Source organism: Monodon monoceros, unplaced genomic scaffold, assembly GCF_005190385.1.
Source record: "Monodon monoceros isolate NGI ecotype Baffin Bay Population unplaced genomic scaffold, NGI_Narwhal_1 Super_Scaffold_2, whole genome shotgun sequence".
Classification (NCBI taxonomy): Eukaryota; Metazoa; Chordata; class Mammalia; order Artiodactyla; family Monodontidae; genus Monodon; species Monodon monoceros.
Genome location: NW_021703776.1, coordinates 93637067 through 93656057, shown reverse-complemented (window position 1 = coordinate 93656057; position 18991 = coordinate 93637067). Strand labels below are relative to the sequence as shown.

Sequence of the window (18991 nt, the reverse complement as noted above, 5' to 3'; positions counted from 1 at the left end):
CGAGCATATAAACATCTTTCTGATATGAAAATTCCAATTACTCTGATTACAAGGTCCTTTTCCTTGAAGTGGCAAGTTCCAACTGGGGAGGTGATGGCTAGATTGCTAAGAGTTAGCAGTTCCCAGTCAGTGAATATTTCCCCACCTGAGGTAGGTCAAGGGACAAGCTGTTTAGAAGAGGGCAGAGGGAGGGAACTAGAATACGGTCCTCCAGAAGAGATGAAGAAAGGTGAAGTGAGAATGGAAGACGCTTATGAAATCTTTAATGAAATTTCCCTATGTATGAGATAGTTGCCCACATCTAAACTACGGCCCACTTAACAGGCACATGAAAAAATTCCTTTAAAGACATTCCACTGATTTTAATGCTATTCAAACTAGTAGGGTAGGATTTTAAATATATGTTCGATGGTGGTGATATTAATCATGATTACAGTATTCTCCCACTACAATTCTTAAAAGAGCCAACCTAATATAAGCTTTGGAGTCAGACTTAGGAAATACTTGATAATGGACAAACTTTGTGTAGCCCAATGGCCTCAATTTTCTCCTTCCTCAGATGAGATCGTGTCTATGAAATTGCTTGAAAGTAATTAAGCATGATATAAATGTAAGGTTTTTTTCCTTTTTCAGGATAAGGAGAAGAGGAACTCCCATCTAGCAAGATCAGAGCTGGAGAGCTGTTTTTCTTCTGGGAGCCAAAGGAATTTCTTTGAATCTTTTTCGCACTGGGCCTGGAGATAGGAGAGGATGGAAGTCTGTAAGGCAGTTTCTGGGGCAGCACTCCTCACTCTCTCACCCTTTCTTCAGGACACTGGCAGTAAGTTCACGATTAAACCTGAACAGAGGCAAGACGGAAAGGGCTCTTGGCACCTCTGTGAATAGCTTCTGGACCCATATCTGCTCTTGGATAATCATTCCCAGCCCCTACACTCACTTTCCTCTTTGACCTCCCTTCAGGCTTCATTTTCCCCGTGCCCACCCCTCTTGGTCAGAAGAAGGCTTCTTGGGCTGGAATCTATCCTCTCCTTTGGATCGCCTCCAGCTCCACAGGACAGGAGCTCGGAAGTTTTCTACACTTATAGCAAAGCTTGAGCATCAGTTCCAACCAGTGTAGTTTCTTAAAAGGTACTTCCAAAACATCTCTCACAAAATCCCAAGGACGGCATAAAACACTCTGGATCTGATGCAAAGAACTGTTGGAACAGCTTGTATTTTGCAAAAGAGAAAAGAAAATGTTGAGTTTACAAGCCTCAGCAGGATGGAAGTAAATGTATGGGGGGCGGGGGGGGAATAGTTTCTATTTGTAGCATAGGTTTGACTAGCACCTTCCTTCTAAAGTGCTGAAAGCATTTTAAACATAAAAATATCTAACGTTGGTTGAGGGTTCATCATAAGACTAGACACTGTGCTAAGGTCTTTGCATGGATTCTCTCATTTAATCCTCACAAGAGCCACATGAGACAGATATTATCATTCTCTCCATTTTACATTTGAAGAAACTGAGGCAAAAGAGACTTTAACCTGTCCAATGTCATAAATGCACAGAGTAGGGAGCCAAGATTCTGACGCTGGCAATCAGGGTTAGGCGCCTATACTCTTCACCACCAGGCTTTGCTTCTTCCAGCAACATCATGATCTGCTAAGTAGATAAAACCACCTCTGCTACACAGAATCCATCTGAGACTTTTAAAAGGCTTCAAAGTCTTGGGAAAAGGTCAGAGCCAGGATGAGATTCCCAGGCTCCAGACCACCAGATCTCAGATCTATTGTGTTCTGGGAACTAAGAGGAACTGGCTCACTGAACATCCTGAATTCTCAGGGTATAAGCAGAAAATAACTTTATTCCTGCTCACCCCCACACCTTCAAAACCGAACTGTGGGGCTTCCCTGGCGGCGCAGTGGTTAAGAATCCGCCTGCCAATACAGGGGACACGGGTTCGAGCCCCGGTCCGGGAAGATCCCACATGCCACGGAGCAACTAAGCCCGTGTGCCACAACTACTGAGCCTGCGCTCTAGAGCCTGCGAGCCACAACTACTGAGCCTGCGTGGCACAAGTACTGAAGCCCGTGCGCCTAGAGCCCGTGCTCTGCAACAAGAGAAGCCACTGCAATGAGAAGCCCATGCACCGCAACGAAGAGTAGCCCCCGCTCACCGTAACTAGAGAAAGCCCATGCGCAGCAATGAAGACCCAATGCAGCCAAAAATAAGTAAATAAATAAATAAATAAATAAATGTATTAAAACAAAACGAACTGTGGGGTATGCTTGGACTAAATCCATAGCATGTATCATAATGTCCTGGTTCCCATAGAAAATATAAAGGTTTACAGTCACTTTCAGTTCCCCAAACAGTCCCATTTCAGTACTAAAAATAGCCAATTTTGTTAGGGCAAGCTTGAGGCAAATGTAGAGACCTGGAGGTGGTAGGAAGGCTCCAGAGCAAAAAGCAAGTCAGCTTCCTTGTCTAAAGGCCAGAAGACAGTTGTATCTAAGAGTAGCAGGAAACACCCGGCCAGAACTTTTCCCTGCTCCTTTTGGGTGAGAGGCATGGTTTTGCTTAACTGGGGCACGGAAAAGATCCCAACCGCTTCTCCTTCTGCTGACCTCTATGTAGTGAAGTTCAGAACATCAGGGCATGAAGAGACTTCTACACTCTTCCATTTGCAACCCTTTTATTTCAGAAAGAAAAGAATAATGGTGGCGGCAGCATGGTCTAGTGAAAAGAGTCTAAAATTTCACGGGAATTCCCTGGCGGTCCAGTGGTTAGGATCCCGCGCTTCCACTGCATGGGGCACAGGTTCGATCCCTGGTTGGGGAACTAAGCTCCCGCATGCCATGTGGAGCGGCCTAAAAGAAAAAAATGTTTTTTAAAAAAGAGTCTAAGATTTGAAACCGGTCATATAATGATTTTCATCTCAGCTGGTTCTTTACCAATCGTCTAGCTCTGGCCAAGTCTGTGCCTACCTCACAGAGTTGTTACGAATTTGACAGAACACTGTTATCCTCTCCTCACTCCCCAGGACATGGCACATACCCAAGTCCCCCTTTAGGGTCAAGCCCATACCAAGCTGGGGAACTTGGAAGTGACTCTCACAAAGAACCAAACAGGCTCTTTTAGCAAAATATTTCACATCTTATGCTTAGTGATGACAATCTGATTGTCGTGTAGCTGCCTGATCCCATAGTCAGAGTTGCCCAGGTATAGTCCTTCAATCCCTCCTCTACCCACATGGTTCCACAGCGCCCCCAGGCAATGGCATCCATGGAAGAATGGAATGGAACAGAGTGACTGCTGATTGCTAGATCAGAGTTGGGATACATATGGAGCACAGAGATTAAAGGATAGACAAGCGATAGGGGGAGGAGATCGTCAAAGGTAGAAACGTTTACCTGATCCCCACTTGGAGACCTCAAGGGAGACTGTAGCTCAGGAGGCCAGAGCACAGCAGTGGAAGAGGGCACCAAATAGGTCTGAGACATGTTCCTGGCTCCTAGAACATGGGATGGATGCCTCAAGCTCCTACATGTTTCAAATGCGAGGTACAGAAGGCAGCTGAAAGTTCCACCAGAGAACCTGCCAGGGTAGGATCAACTTGGTGGAGAAAAAGGACTACAAGGTGGACTTCCCCCAAAAGGAATCATGATCAGTTCTTGGAGGTGGTGTGTGTGTGGAAAACAGGGGTCAGAATCACATCAGAAACCCCGAAGCAGAACCATTTCAACGAAAGGATTGCCACTGAACCCTGACAAAGCCAAGACAACAAACTGCCCATGTGTCCCTCAGCCACAGACTTCAATACTGGATGCCATGGGCTAGATCGAGATTGACCATGTCTCAGCAGAAACCTGCCATGTGTACACAGGCAGGTAAGAGTGATTGCCCAACTGCAGACACCAGCACCAGGACCAGCATGAAACAAGAGTGATTCTACACCCTCATCCCAAGTTCCATGTTATCCCATAGTAGCAGTTTTCTCTTATACCCAGAATCCACCAACGAGAAAAGAAAGAAAGAAACCATTCTGATCAAAGGCTGAACTTTGAATTAATTAACTATTTACCTGGAAGGATTACTTTTAGTCAAAAGATACTGTTTATACTGTAGGAAACTAAGATATTTTTAATTGGCAGTATTATATTGTTTGCTTTTTTCCTCTTTCCATACCAAGCATCAGAATGTAAACTTGGGATGATAAGATCACTATAGAAAACAAATAAGCTACATTTTCATATAACATCCATGAAGAGTATTTAAAGTTGTTTCACCATCACATAGGCAAGTTGATCTCGAAGTAAAGGTAGCTCTGAGCTCCTTGTGTGTGCTAGTAATCTATTAAGGAAAGACTTCTTTTCTAGAAATGAGCTGTACTGAACCTGTCCAATGTTAATATAAAATAAGGAAATTACATAAAATTTCAAGGAGATGATTCTTATAAAGCATTCAGTACTCGTTAAGTATTAGTTGCCAAGTCTTTCTTTCTCGTTCCCACCAGCACCACCTAAGTGGTTTCCCTCAAGTCACATAGTTGCTTATGCACAAAGAGAAGACCAAATCACAGAAATCATTTTACATTTCCCTAGTGTGATAGAGGTAGGAATCAGAGAAGTATTCAAACCCTCTCATGACAGAGATAATTTGTGATGAGTTGTAGCCAAAGCTATTGAATCAGCTGTCAAGTGTAGAGATCATCAGCCCAGGTAACCTGCTTCCTAGAAGCTGCCTCTTGACATTTCATGTGGGAAAGCTATCCCTGGTTAAGAAAAAAAAAAAAAAGTAGAAAGAACTAAAAGGGGAGGTAGGTGCATAACTGAGAACCCGATAAAGTAGTTCACTGGGAGTGAACTAAACTATTCCTAGTAACAGGAAAGTCTTGTGGCAAGGAGATATCAGTGGGGAGAAGTAAGGGGTGGGGAAGCAGTAGTTGTGGGGCGATTTCAAAGGAATGAAGGGAAAGACGCAGGGAAGCAGCAGGCCTGGGGCTGCACAGACACTGCAGGAAGTGAATTATCTCCAAGGGCTAGGGATCCAAATAGTACATAAAATATTGGTTCTGTCAATGAAACTCCCTCCTCATGTGAATCAGGCTCAAAGGAGATAATTACCCCTATGTCCTCAAGACCACTCTTTGGATCCCATGATGGTCTAACTCCTGTCTCAGATGTCAGCATCTAGGAAAATATAGCAATGTCCACAATGGAAAACATAGACTTCCAGAGCTGCAGGATCCTTACAGTCTCACTGAATCTCTGTTTCACAAGTGTGGAAACTGAGGCCCAAGGAGATTAAACAGCATGCCCAAAGGCAAAGAGCTATTTACACCAAAGCCCCCCGGCAAACACCAATTATCTTGGCCCTAGTCCAGAGTGTTTGCCACCATAGAATATTTACAGATTCACCTTTCATGGTATAAATGATTTTAAACCTGTAGTCATACCTACTTTGCTGAGGCAGGATTTTAATTATACCTTCCCTCCACCCCATAACTCTCACCCATGTTTTCCAAAGACCATTCAGTAATGTGGGACATTAAGCCAGCAAGTTGATTTCCCACCATCCCTATCTCAATGTGACATATCTATATCAATAATAATTTTTAAATTTTAATTTGGGCTCATATTAGAAAAATGTTTATTATAGACATTTTTCAAAAAGAAGAAAATAAAAATACCTATAAACTTATTACCAGAGATAATCTATTGACATTTTATGATTATCCTTTCAGTTCTTTCTTTGTGTTTCTGCCTTTATGCATATCTAACTGTATGTATATATTCTTTTCAATTTACGATTGTTCTGAACCTACTATTTTCTAACCTATTGTTTTCACCCAGTTACATATTATCTGTAACCTTAGTGCTTGGAAAAGTAGGAAAGATGAATTTTTGTTTTAACAGCAAGGAAATATTTTTATTAGAAGACCACACACTATGTTGTCTGGAAGATGGTACCCGGCAGTTATTTTACACTTGAGTCACCTATATTAATTTATACTAAATCTATCTTTGATGTACTTCCGGAGTCCCACCTCTCAGGTGTCAATCTCTCTCTCTCTTCTCCCTCACGGTACCCTCAGACTTCTTTTTACTTCTGCCCTCCCTCAACTTTTGGCTCCAACTCTGTCAAAGGGCCCCATCAGTTTTCAATGCTTGAGGTTGGGAGAGCTTCAGGTCCTTTGGGTCCTGAGCATAGCTGGATGGTGGAAGGAACAGAGGTGAACCTGAGATTACAGGTCCTGCACAAAGGGAAGAGCATGCAGTGAAATTACCGTTCCCCAGTCCATTGTCATTCAAGTGGCAAATCTTCAAGGAAATTAAATTTTATCTTGCTAATACTGACCAATTATTACAGAAAAACTCTAATGGGTTACTTGCTAACAATATATCTGTTTCCATCTTACCAAAGACCATGTTCTATTATTACAGAAACGGATAAGTAAATAGGAACAAAATCGAATCCCAACCCACTGTTTTCTCGGCTCCTTCTAGTAATTCCAGTGAAGAGATTAAAACTTTCATGCAATATGATCAAGAACTGGGAGATCAAGCTTAGGGAAAGCCTGAAAAACTTCTGATAGTGTGAGAATACACAACTCAACAGCTATGTGATATTGGAGACCACCAAAGAGCCTGTGGGAATATTTTAATGACTGTGAACTTGGGACTTCTCAATGACTTCTAGGACATGAACATGATGGTTCTACTTGGCAATTTCTACTTTACTCCCCACTCCCTGGTCGCCAAAACTAGATATGTGGAAGGAGGGGAGAAGACGCATTCATCTTCTCTTAGAAAGGAGGTCAAACTTGGATTTTAGTTCCACTTCTCCTTCCCAATTAATCTCAGTCCCTTCCCATCAGGTCAGAGGTGTAAATATTCTTGTCTCCTGACTCCTGTCAAAAGTCTCCAATAATGCCATAGCCTTGAAAAGCAGTGAAAGACTCAAAAAAAGTCAGGGAAGGGCTCTGAGAACTAGAAAGACAATTAAAAGTTGAGATAAGACATTTTCAAAATGTTTATCCCATTGGGAACTTAGAAGAGTAGGGAGCTGTGGTTGCTAAGAAGCAGCTTGGGGGGAGAATGAGTAAAGAAACACAGCAAGAGCAAGTAATTGCCCTCTGGGGATTCTTAGGTTCTGGAAAGTTATCAGCTAAGACTGACAAAGTAAACCTCCATCCCCAAGAAGAGGATGGACCACTGCTTCAAGGACTTCCTGAAAGATGTGCTGCCTCCCCATCCAAAGTGAGTTAGTTCTGTGCATAAGGTGAGGACTCAGCCTCGGTGAGTCCTCCCCACAGGGAACAACAGGAGGAGGGTGAGACAACAGAGCCCAAACCCCTGGAGCAGCCAGGACTGTCCTAGGATCCTCTACTTGGTTTTTCTCACTGGCTGCAGTTGGAGGCGCTTTGATTCTTCCACTCAATCAAGTCCTCGGTCTTGGTCAGTCATCCAATCAACAGTATAAACTGAAGTGCTTAGTATATACAGACATACATTCAAAGAGCTGAAGAGTGGCGATCAAAAGAGATAAGTCTCTTTTCTTAGCTTCGAGGCATTTGCATTATACTGGAGATAAAAAGAGGAATGGAGAAGGTGGGATTGGTATAAGAACAGAAGATAGACATGGACCCCTCCTTTTCTCAGGTTTGGTCCCTGATCTAGTGTTGTTATGGATTACCACACTATGTAAGAAATATCTGGGTCCAATTTTGGAAAGAATTTCATGTGTCAAAAGCCTACAGGTCTTTCAGCCTTGACCCAAGTAGTTTTCCCATTTCTATTTGTATGGTGCCATCCCTATTTCCTTAGCCTCTGGTTTTCAAGCCAACATGGTCTCACTCATTGGCACTTCCCCAAACAGTTATGTGTGATATGAATGCTTTGATCCCCAACCCCGGAAACCCATATCTTATTTCCTACAGCCCCACTAGCTATGCATACTTAGAGTAATCAAAGACCAAAGATTTTTTTCCCTCTTTTTATACTGCTTTAAACTACAGCTTATGTATATTCACTTACTGCAGATCTTTAGAGCTGACAGAAATCTTAGTGTTTACCCAACTTATTCGTTCTGCAGATGAAGAAACTATGGCTCAGAAAGGTAGTGACCTACAACCATACCTAGATGGTTTATTGATACAGGTTGAAAACCATGCCTCCTTACCACCGATCTACATACACTGTAAACCACATCTACTTTTACAAGACGTAAATGCACTTGTTTCTTTGCTTCTACTGTAGTACTTCTACATATCTTCCCGGCTATTTACACAGTCCGACTCTATGTCTCCTGTTACCAGACTTGATACTCAAGCTTCCTCTGAAAACTCTGATAAGATCATGATAACTCATCCTCTCCATCCTCCTGCCAGGCCGAGTTGCTAGAGATGGAGACCAGACTGTATTGATCCTTCTCACCCCAGCACTTGCCACTGGACCAGGTTTACTAAATGGAAGCTAAATGGAAAGAAATTCTCTAATTATCCCCCAAAACTGAGAACAAGCCCATCTATTAATAAAAATCAATGTTTTTATCGTCTAAAAACAGCATCAAATTTTTATTGGAGAAAAATATATTGCATTTATATTGTGTGTAGAGCATGGTACTACCCACCTGGTATAAACAGACTCTACCTTATTCTTCACTTTATTTAAACAGGGTCTTTTTATTTCTTTATTTTTTAATTTTTATTTTATATTGGAGTATAGTTGATTTACAACGTTGTGTTAGTTTCAGGTGTATAGCAAAGTGATTTAGTTAGACATAGACATATACCTATTCTTTTTCAGATTCTTTTCCCATATAGGTTATAGTATTGAGTAACAGGGTCTTTTTAATTAAGTGATTTAGGCAATAAGATGTATTGCAGAGGGGCTTTACGGCTCACATTCTGTTAAATTTCTGGCCTTTATAGCACAAATTCATATTGTTTCTTGTCACCCTATGACCACGCAAATTGACCTCACCCGTTGAGTATAATAACAATAGCCACTTGTGTCTACTTAGTACTTTACAAAGCCCATCCATATTCATTTCTTCATCTGATCTTACTCAAAATATTGTGAGCCAGGCATTATTATTATTCCCACATTTCAAATGGAGAAACTGAGGCTCAGAGAGGACAAGTAACTTGCCCAGGGCACATAGCAGGCTAATGGAAGAGGCAGACAAGAACTTAGGTCCCTTGACTTCTCATTCAAAGATTTTCCCACTCACCACACAGCATTTCTCTGCATGGCAAGATAGGCGTCCTGGGCCTCCAATCTAAGATTCTTTAGGTGCCTCCCTTCCTAGACCATATCCTTTTAGAACCCCTTCCCGTCCCTCACAAACAGGTTCAGTGAGAACTGAGAATGTGCAGCACAGCCTTAAACCTGGTTCCAGGTTGTGTCCCAGGTAGATCTGACACCTGGGCCAATCACCTTACCCCTGTTCCTTGGTTTTCCTGTCTGTAGAATTAAATGGATAAAATACATGATCTCTATGATTTCTTTCATGTCTAACATTTTTAAAAATTTTCTTATATAGTAACAGGGCCCTTCTGAAGGGAATATGGATTCATGACAGCAGCTCTGAAGGTGAGGATTCTGGATGCTGTCGCAGCCTCCGGATTGTAGTAGATCAGAGCTGAATTGCTTTCTCTGCTGTTAGAAGGACGAGGTTCTGTGGGTAGCCACAGGCTTCCTGGGGCAGCGCTCAGAATCCCAACCACCAACTACTGCACTCAGGCCCCAGAACCTTGTCTCCAATCCTGAGAATCTAAAGCCAGTTTCTATTCTTAGCAGTTTCTACAGTGACACCTGCTGGCCACTGCAGGACCAGGGCTGAGTGGAAGGCAAGAGATGCCTGATCCATCCAGGTTCTCTGCTCTCTCCCTCCACCAATCAGCACCCAGACCCCCTTCCCAGCTAGAGAGACTCTGAATTGGATTATGCTTTTCAATTCTGTTGCATTTGATTATGTGGCTCCACTCTGGTTTTCTTAACACTGATATATTGCTTTTGTCCTTTGTTACGCTGTCTCATTTGATTCTCATAGATTTTACCAAGACCCAATTTTTTTTTAATTTCTTATTTGATTCTGTGGCACTGCTGATTTTCTAAAACAAATTCCTAACACTGAAAGGCAGTATTTCCTAGAGGTTGGTTGAAAGCATAGTACCTCATATGCTCAATAAATATTTTTAAATAATTGAGTTAATTAATGTACTAATTATTCATATTTTAAGAGCAGTAAATATACCTTGATATTACATTTCTATTAAGAAAAACTGATGGCATTTAATTCTATGTTTATAGAAGACTGGTCAACATGTTGGAAGGAAAATGACCCAGGGCAAACTTAGCTAAGAAAGAATTCACTCCCCCTGAAAAGAATCAGTGGATGTCAGTCACTTCATACTCAGTAGTGACATGTTAAGTATCATTGGTTTCCAGATGCTCTCATTATATTATTTTTTTATCATTTATTTAAACATCTAAATAAATGCCTGCAACTTACTACATAAATTGCATATTATTGAGAAATAAGGCATAACCGCAGTCATAATTTAATTACAACTGCAAATTTAATTAACCAACTAGTAACCTTGTTCTTCTCCTTCAGAGCACTTAGCACAATTATACTTAATTAATTTTTGTAATCATTAATTTAATCTCTATGTCCCCGATTAAATTATAAGAACCAAGGAGCGAGACTCATGCTTCTGCATTTCTGGTCCACAGACAGGTGTCTGATGTCTAGCACAGTCCCTGGCACACAGCAGGGGCTTAACCTATACTGATTTGAAGTATTTAAACTTCGTCCAGACTGATGGGCACGAGAATGATGTGAGAGGACTCCTTTCTAGGCAGTGACCCAGACCTGGACCCCAGAAGAAACATACAGAGCAAATGAATTCAGTCTTTTAGGGATGGACCCCTAGGCGCTCCTCTTGGTCTCAAGTATCTGCTTGTAATACTTTTCCCACAGCCACCCCACAGTGGAGACTCCTTCCTTTCTTCCCTGTCTTCTACTTCACTTCCCTCCTTTTCCTGTTTTCCTACCTTCCTTCCTTAGTTTTCCTTTCTCTTTTACCTTCCTTTTTTCTTTCCTATCATTCTTTCTCCCTTCTCTCCGCCACTTTTTCCCTCTATCTTTCCTTCTATACCAATAGCTTATATCCTATATAACTGTAACTGCTGGATCCTAGATGTAAAAGGACGACCAAAACAGGGACTTCATCCTTGAGTCTAGTGTGAGAACTCAAATGTCCTTTGCCCCACCATCTTCACTGCATTCTCTCCTAAGCACCTAGGTTAAGGAACCTGACGGGAGGTGCTCCAGTCCTGGCCCACGACTTACTCCCAGACTCCTGGAGTGAGACCTTTACTTGCCCCTCCCTGCCTCTGCTCCTCCCCTGACAGCCTGACCCACCTGCTCCATGAGGAGGGACAACCTGACCTGGGTGAGTCTGTCCTCATGGGCCTCTCCAGGGACAGGTAGACGCAGGCTGGGCTCTCTGTCCTGTTTGGGGCCGCCTATCTGCTGACCCTGCTGGGCAACGGGCTCATCATCCTCCTGGTCAGCTGGACGCCCGCCTCCACCCGTCCATGTACTTCTTCCTCGGCAGCCTCTCCATTGTGGGGTTCCCCAGATGCTGGTGCGCTTCCTCCTGGAGACGAAGACCATCTCCTTCACCCAGTGTGGAACCCAGCTCTTCTTCTCCCTGGCCCTGAGTTCCTGCTGCTGGCAGCAATGGCCTATGATCGCTATGTGGCCATCTGCGACCCCCTGCTCTACGTGGCAGTGATGCGGCCAAGGCTCTGTGCGGGGCTGGCAGTGGTCTCCTGGCTCGTGAGTCTGGCTAATGCTTCAGTGGAGACTGTGGTCACAGTGCATCTGCCCACCTGTGGGCACCACGTGCTGAACCATGTGGCTTGTGAGACACTGGCACTCCTCAGGTTGGCCTGCGTGGACATCACCCTCAACCAGGCGGTCACAGTGGCCTCCAGTGCTGCTGGTGCCCTGCTGCCTGGTCGCACTGTCCTACACCCACATTGTGGCCACCATCCTGCGGATCCGCTCCAGCGGGGGCCACCGCAAAGCGTTTGGGACCTGCGCCTCCCACTTCACTGTGGTCTCCATGCCTTACAGGCCGGCCCTGGTTACCTACATGCAGCCTGGCTCCACGGCCTGAGGCAAGCAGGACAAGGTGGTTGTGCCCTTTTACCCCCATGTTGAATCCGCTCATCTACAGTCTGAGGAGCAAGGAGATGAAGGCTGCTCTGAGTCAGGCTCTGATGAGGCGCTCTGAATCAAAGCATTAGAATGTGACCTTGTCATAAGAGGGCCTCACTCTGAAGACGGTGGGCACTGGAGCGTGCCCTCCGCCTGCTGTGTGCACGTGCATGTGTGGGCATGTGTGTGCACGTGTGTGTAAGGAAGCAGGTGAGAGAGGCCACAATCCATACTATCTTTTGAAATAATAGAGAAGTGGAATTTTATCTCTGGGCACTATTTCTGGTTCCTGACTTAGTCTAAAAAAGGTGAATTACAACAACTTAGAAATACATACAGCCTACAGAAAATTAAATGAAAAAAGAAAGATATACTGGCACATATGAATTAGAAAGGAAGACTAAATCAGAAGCTTGAGCAGTACACAAAATTTATGCTAAGAAAGTCTATTTCCTAAATGCTACAACCATATGTCTAAGCTTTTCTGAAATCAGTGAAAAAAAGAGGGGACAAGCTCTAAGTTACAAGATTCACCGTGCCCATGGGATCAAACAGGTCTTAGGCCAGAGGTACAAACGTCATCATGTGATCACACGTGGTCCAGCTCAACTCAGGAGGCTGGGGTATTCACATGGGGACTTGGAGCCAAAGTCATAGTAATAAGCCCCACATCCTTGACGAGCAGGACTGGACACAGTGTGAATCACGTGGATATCACTCTGCTCACTTCCCCTTCAGACTTGCAGTGGGTGGCAAGTGGCTGGCCAAAAAGTGAATGTTCATAACCTCAAACAAATATCTTTCTACATAATCAGGTCTAAGGACATGCTCTTATGAAAACTGAAGGATGTATTCAGAACACATGCTTGACTAAGAATTGTGCCACGTACCATTAGAGATAAGCCAAGCTACTTAAAAAAGAAAGAATTACAACTCCCTGTTAGTGATAATTTCACTCTACTCTTCTAACCCACAGTTAATGATTGAACTCTAAACATCCTAGAATGTAAAGTGAGAATAAAGTGAGGCAATAATATTTTATCCAGAAAAATGTTTAAAACAACTTTTAAAAATCAGAATGAAGCATCTCTTACCTAAATATTACAGATTTCTGGTTTGTCTTACCCACAAGCAAATATACAAAATATAAATTGAGAACCATTCAAACTTAGTCTGTTGAGAAAATGTCAAAAGGTTGAGGAGGAGAAAATGAAGTATCTTTGAAAACTCCTAGCAAAACTTTTTTTTAAAATTGAGGTAAAATTCACATCACATACAATTCATGATTTTAAACATTTACAATGTGCAATTCAGTGGCACTTAGTATATTCACAATGTTGCAGAACCTCATGCTATCTAGTTCCATAACATTTTCATCACCCCCCGAGCGCACCTCATACCCTTTAAGCACTCACTCCCCGTTCATCCCCCCTCCCAGGCCCTTACAGACACTAGTCTGAATCCTGTCTTTATGGATTTGCCTGTTCTGGGTACTTCATATAAATGGAATCGTACGATATGTGATCTTTTGTGTCTGGCTTCTTTCATTTAGCATAATGTTTTTGAGGTCTATCCATATTGTTGCATGTAGCAGGGCTTCATTCCTTTTTATGGCTGAATAATGTTCACTTGTAGGGAAATAAGCACATTTTGTTGATCCATTCATCAGGTGATGGACATTTGGGTTGCTTCCAACTTTGGGCTATTGTGAATAGTACTGCTATAAACTTTCATGTACAAGGTTTTGTTTGAAAACCTGTCTTTTATTCTTTTGGGTACATACCCTGGAGTGGAACTGCTGGGTCATACGGTAACTCTATGTTTAACTTTTTAAGGAAGTGCCAAATTGTTCTCCACCATGGCTGAACTGTTTTACATTCCCACTAGCAATGAATGAGGGTTCCAATTTCTCTACTTCCTCGACCACACTTACGTTCTGATCCTTTGATTGTAGCCATCCCAGTGGGTATGAAGTGATATGTTACTGTGTTTTTAATTTGCACGTCCCTAATGACTAATGATGCTGAGCATCTCTTCATGTGTGTGTTGGCCATTTGTATATCTTCTTTGGAGACATGTCCAGCAAAACTTTTGTTTTTAATTTTATTGAAGACCTCCTTTTCCCTTCCCTCCCTTTCACTCACTCCCTCAGCCCCTTCCTGCCTCCCTCTCCCCCTAGGACCATGACCACCAGCCTCCATCCTCCTCTTAATCCCCTCCCTGGTCCTTTCCCCTACTGCTCCAACTCCCATCTGAGGCACTCAGCTCCATCTCCTGAGAAACATATTTTAACTCTCATTTTTAGACTTCTCATTTTTAGACTATCAATTTCTCCCCTCAAATCAACAGATTACCTTTTCCTTTCTCTATTCCTTCTCAAAGTTCTCTCCCCCAACCAAAGCCTCCACACTTAGGCATTTGCCCGCCCTTTACCCAGTGTCTGTGATTTCTACAGCAAAGAAGCCTCAGGAGTTCTTCCTCGTCAGTGAGTGAGAAAAAACCCACAGTGCTTATACTTTGATGTATTTTCCTTTACCCTCATCACATGTCTATGGAACATCCAGCTTTGAGGAGTGTGGTATTCTAGTACACCTTCTAACATAACCTGGCTACAGAAATGCTCACCAAGTAGCTGAATGAACAAACTTTGTCTATGAGGTTGGATAAAACCAGTTAAAAGTTGGAAGGAGTCAACTGATGTTCGTTCTATACTTGTTGAGCTATAATCCTTCATTAAATTATGACGTAGTTGGGACAATAATCCATTGACACTTTCTAATCCTAATAATTAAAGCATATCTTTTATATATAAAATAAAATTTAGATTGTATTGTCTGCAGCAGTAGTGCATACATCTAGTTTATCCAAAGAAGGCATCAGTTCATTAGGTTGTAGGTTAGAAAAGAGGGGGGAAATGTCCAAAATATTTTCCTACTTATCCCATTGTTTGAGTTTTAGAATTTAGAAATTTTTCTTGGCCCTTGCCTCTTTAAAGAGAGACTCAATGTATTTAAAGGGCACTTACTAATCAGGAGGAAACAACTGTTTGGTCCCTCAAAAGACCCTTCCGTTTAGAGTCATTCTTGAGCCGGTATCACAGAGCAGACTCTGAAAACATCAGTAACAAGGTTCTACACTGAGGTCCTAGATGAGAGGATGAATTTTAAAGAAACCCTCCTCGATATGATGTTCACTCATTCATTCAGTCCACCGGCTCTATATGCCAGTCTCTGTTAGAACTAGAAAGGGCACAATAAAAAGAAAAAATACCCTCTCTACCCTTCAAGCAGTTTGTTTGCTAGAAATCAGAAAAGAGGAGTGAAAGAGCTGGGCTTAGTGGAGGGGGGTTTCCAGTTCCACCTCCTGGCTTCAGAATAAGTTAAGAGTCAAGGTATGTGGGCTCTATCCCCCCATTACACTATGGGGTGGATGTTTCCCTTTTACAGATAAAATGGAAAGAGGTCAGCTGGTACTTGACGAACTGGACCACCAGTCCACTGATCTGTCCAAACTACTCTTCAGCCTGTTTCCCTGCGTTACATTGTGGCAGTTCAAAGTTTCCACCTGGCTCCCCAGGAGCGGCATCCAAACACCACACCTTTTCTGACGTTCCCCTCCCCCCATAAATCAAACCTGTGCTACATTTCATTCTGTGGGAGCTGCGGCTCCCCACTAGCAGCTGTGATACACTCTTCATGCTCCAAGTGGTAACATAATGTGATGTAGCAAGAAGAAGATGGGGGCTGTGGTCCTCAGATTTCAGATTCAGTTCCAGCTTTGCTTCCAACTGGCAGAATGATCTTGAGCAAACCACTTCTGCTTTCTGAGTCTCAGTTTCCTCATTTGTAAAACGATGAGGTTGAAATGGTGATCCCAGAATTTCCTTCCAGCCTACATTCTTTTCTGTGACTCTCACTTTGCATTTTATTCTCTTCAGTGGTGAGAATTTCAGTTGCTGTTTTTGGCACTCATGAGCCACATTCGGGGACTAAAGCTTGGTTACTTATTGCACTGACAAAAGAAATAGGCTCTGTGGAAAGCCACGGGCTCCCATCCCAGGTGCAGGGTTCAGAAACTCAGCTGGGTATTGTGCCAAAGCCAGTTTCTATTCTGGGCATTTTCTACAGTGACACGTTCCGGCCACAAAAGGACTGAAAGAAGAAAGTTGTAAGTTCCAACTAGCTAGTAGGAAAGATGGAGGATAGCATCCAGCTGCTCTGCCCTCTTCACCCCCATCCAACCACAGTCCTATCTTCAAACCCTGTTAGAAAGACTTGGGGTGAATTGTTTTCATTTCCATTTCATTGGATTCTGTGACCCATCTCTCATATCTTTAATACAAATCCTTTTTATTTAGATAATGCTCTGAAGTTATGAAGGGCTTTCTCACACATTGTCTCAGTTGATACTAACCAGTTCTTCCCTGGATCTAAGACATTCTAAAACATTTGTTTTGGACCAGACCTCAGAAGGCTAAAGCTAAGGGGAGACCCAGCACACAAATGGCAAGAAATTCAGGATCACTTTTTCACTATTCAGTGGGATTTGGCCTCAACTTTTTCAAACAAAGAATGAGTTTAGGTCAAAGATTTTTCCTCCTCAAAAGCTCTACTGGTTTTATCTCTAAACATATTCCTCTCTCAAAAATACTACGTCTTAAGTTTTCAAAAATAAGGTTAAAAGTTCCCTCTAAAGCAGTGATTCTCAAACTTGTAATTAAAGTTTTACATTTTAGTTACCAGAAAATATTAAAAAGTTACTAACATACTAATGTCTGGGTTTCACCCTCCTGAGGTTCTGATTTAATTACTCTGGAGTGTGGTCTGGGCTTCTGGAGTTTTCAAAGCACCCCAGGCAATTCTAATGTGTAGCCAATGTGGAAAGCACTGCTCTGGTTTCCACCTTGGGTCCTGTGGGATTTTCATAGGCAAACCCTTTAACATGGAGTTTTTTCCTTCCCTCTCAAACTTTCCCAAATGGACATCCAAAAGGGCTTTCCCAGCAGTCAGACTCTTCTATGTTTCTCTGTGGTCTCTACTTACTCTCATACTAGCCAACAGCACTACCTTCTCCCGACGTGTTGTAAAGACACATGAGGTGAACATTGAAATGGGACTAGAGGGTCTTGTTATTAACAGAGAAATACAGACTATAAAATTGCTTAGTACCTTTTTGCTAAAAAAAAGACATCTTTATCCTTTGATAGAGGCTAAAGACAAGCAAAGTAAATAGGGAGGTGTTCCAAGGGCAAACATGTCTTTGCTATGACAGAAGGATTTACACATAACAAAGCTCCAAGGGTTTCAGAGGCACTCCCTTACTGACTTCACCAGTGGGCACCGTCAGTTTCCAAACGTCATTGCAAGTAAGTGATGTGTGCATTCATCTTACATTAATCACTTAGTTTAGCACTCAAATAAACGCCAGCATTTCACCAAGGAAATAGCAAAATCACAGAAGCTGGGACATAATTATAGTTGGTATAATGTTCTACAATGATGCCTTGATCTTATCATCCTAGGATTAACCCTGATTAATCAGTACACTGAGAACCAAATGAGGGATTTTTGCTCTGTCACTGACCCAGCCTGGATAATGGGAGAAGCAGGAAAACCACCTGCTCCAGCATGAGTAATAAGGACAAGGCAGGGTTTCAGAATACAAGTCCTACATCTTGGGATCAGATAATAATCCTCAAGACTACTACTTTAAACTCTTTCTATTCATTTACCCAACAAAATGTTTTTATTGTGAAACATTTGTTAGAAATCTCTGTATAAAAAGAAAGATCAGAAAAGGTCCCTGACTTCAAGAAACTCAGAGTCTAACGGAGGAAAAACACAAGTACTTGCAGTCCTACTTAAAGTCCTTTGTTCAAACCCAGACTGTGAGTTCTGATTCTGATTCTGGCCTCTCTAACCCAGCACCTCCGCCTGCAGCCTGACCCACCTGCTCCATGAGGAGGGACAACCTGACCTGGGTGAGTCTGTCCTCATGGGCCTCTCCAGGGACAGGTAGACGCAGGCTGGGCTCTCTGTCCTGTTTGGGGCCGCCTATCTGCTGACCCTGCTGGGCAACGGGCTCATCATCCTCCTGGTCAGCTGGACGCCCGCCTCCACCCGTCCATGTACTTCTTCCTCGGCAGCCTCTCCATTGTGGGGCTCCCCAGATGCTGGTGTGCTTCCTCCTGGAGACGAAGACCATCTCCTTTACTCAATGTGGGGCCCAGCTCTTCCTCTCCCTGGCTCTGGAGGGGACTGAGTTCCCACTGCTGATAGCAATGGCCTATGACCATTATATGGTGGGTGACCCCCTGCACTACATGGCAGCAGTCAGCCCGAGGCTGATTGTGGTCTCTTGGCTTGTGGGCATGGCTAATTTTGTAGTGGAGATGGCAATCACCACGCACCTGCCCAGCTGTGGGCACCATGTGCTGAATCATGTTGCCTGTGTGGATGTCACACACACTAGGGTGTCCTGGTGGACTCTAGTGGAGTTGTGTTGCTGGTGCCTTGAGCTGAATGCTGGGTAGGAATTCAGTTGTAGAAACCGAGAAATACAGAAGAACTCAGAAACAGAAATAGGAGGGTTTCCCCTGAGAACAAAGAAGCTTGTACTAAGGGATAAAGTGTTTCTGCAACTGTATACACACAAGTACATGTGTGTGTGAAAGATGTACTCTTTGTTTTTGAAGGTATCGACAAATAATGACTTAAGCTCTGGAATCTTCTTTGTAACTCTGTTTTTTTCCACCGAAATTCAAAAGCAGTT

At 43.0% G+C, this 18991-nt stretch overlaps 2 pseudogenes; both read left to right on the top strand.

Moving 5' to 3' along the window:
• The first annotated feature begins 10812 nt into the window (after window positions 1-10812).
• On the top strand, window positions 10813-12309 carry LOC114901578 (annotated as a pseudogene).
• A 5867-nt stretch (window positions 12310-18176) lies between these two features.
• LOC114901391 lies at window positions 18177-18752 on the top strand (annotated as a pseudogene).
• The last annotated feature ends 239 nt before the right edge of the window (window positions 18753-18991 follow it).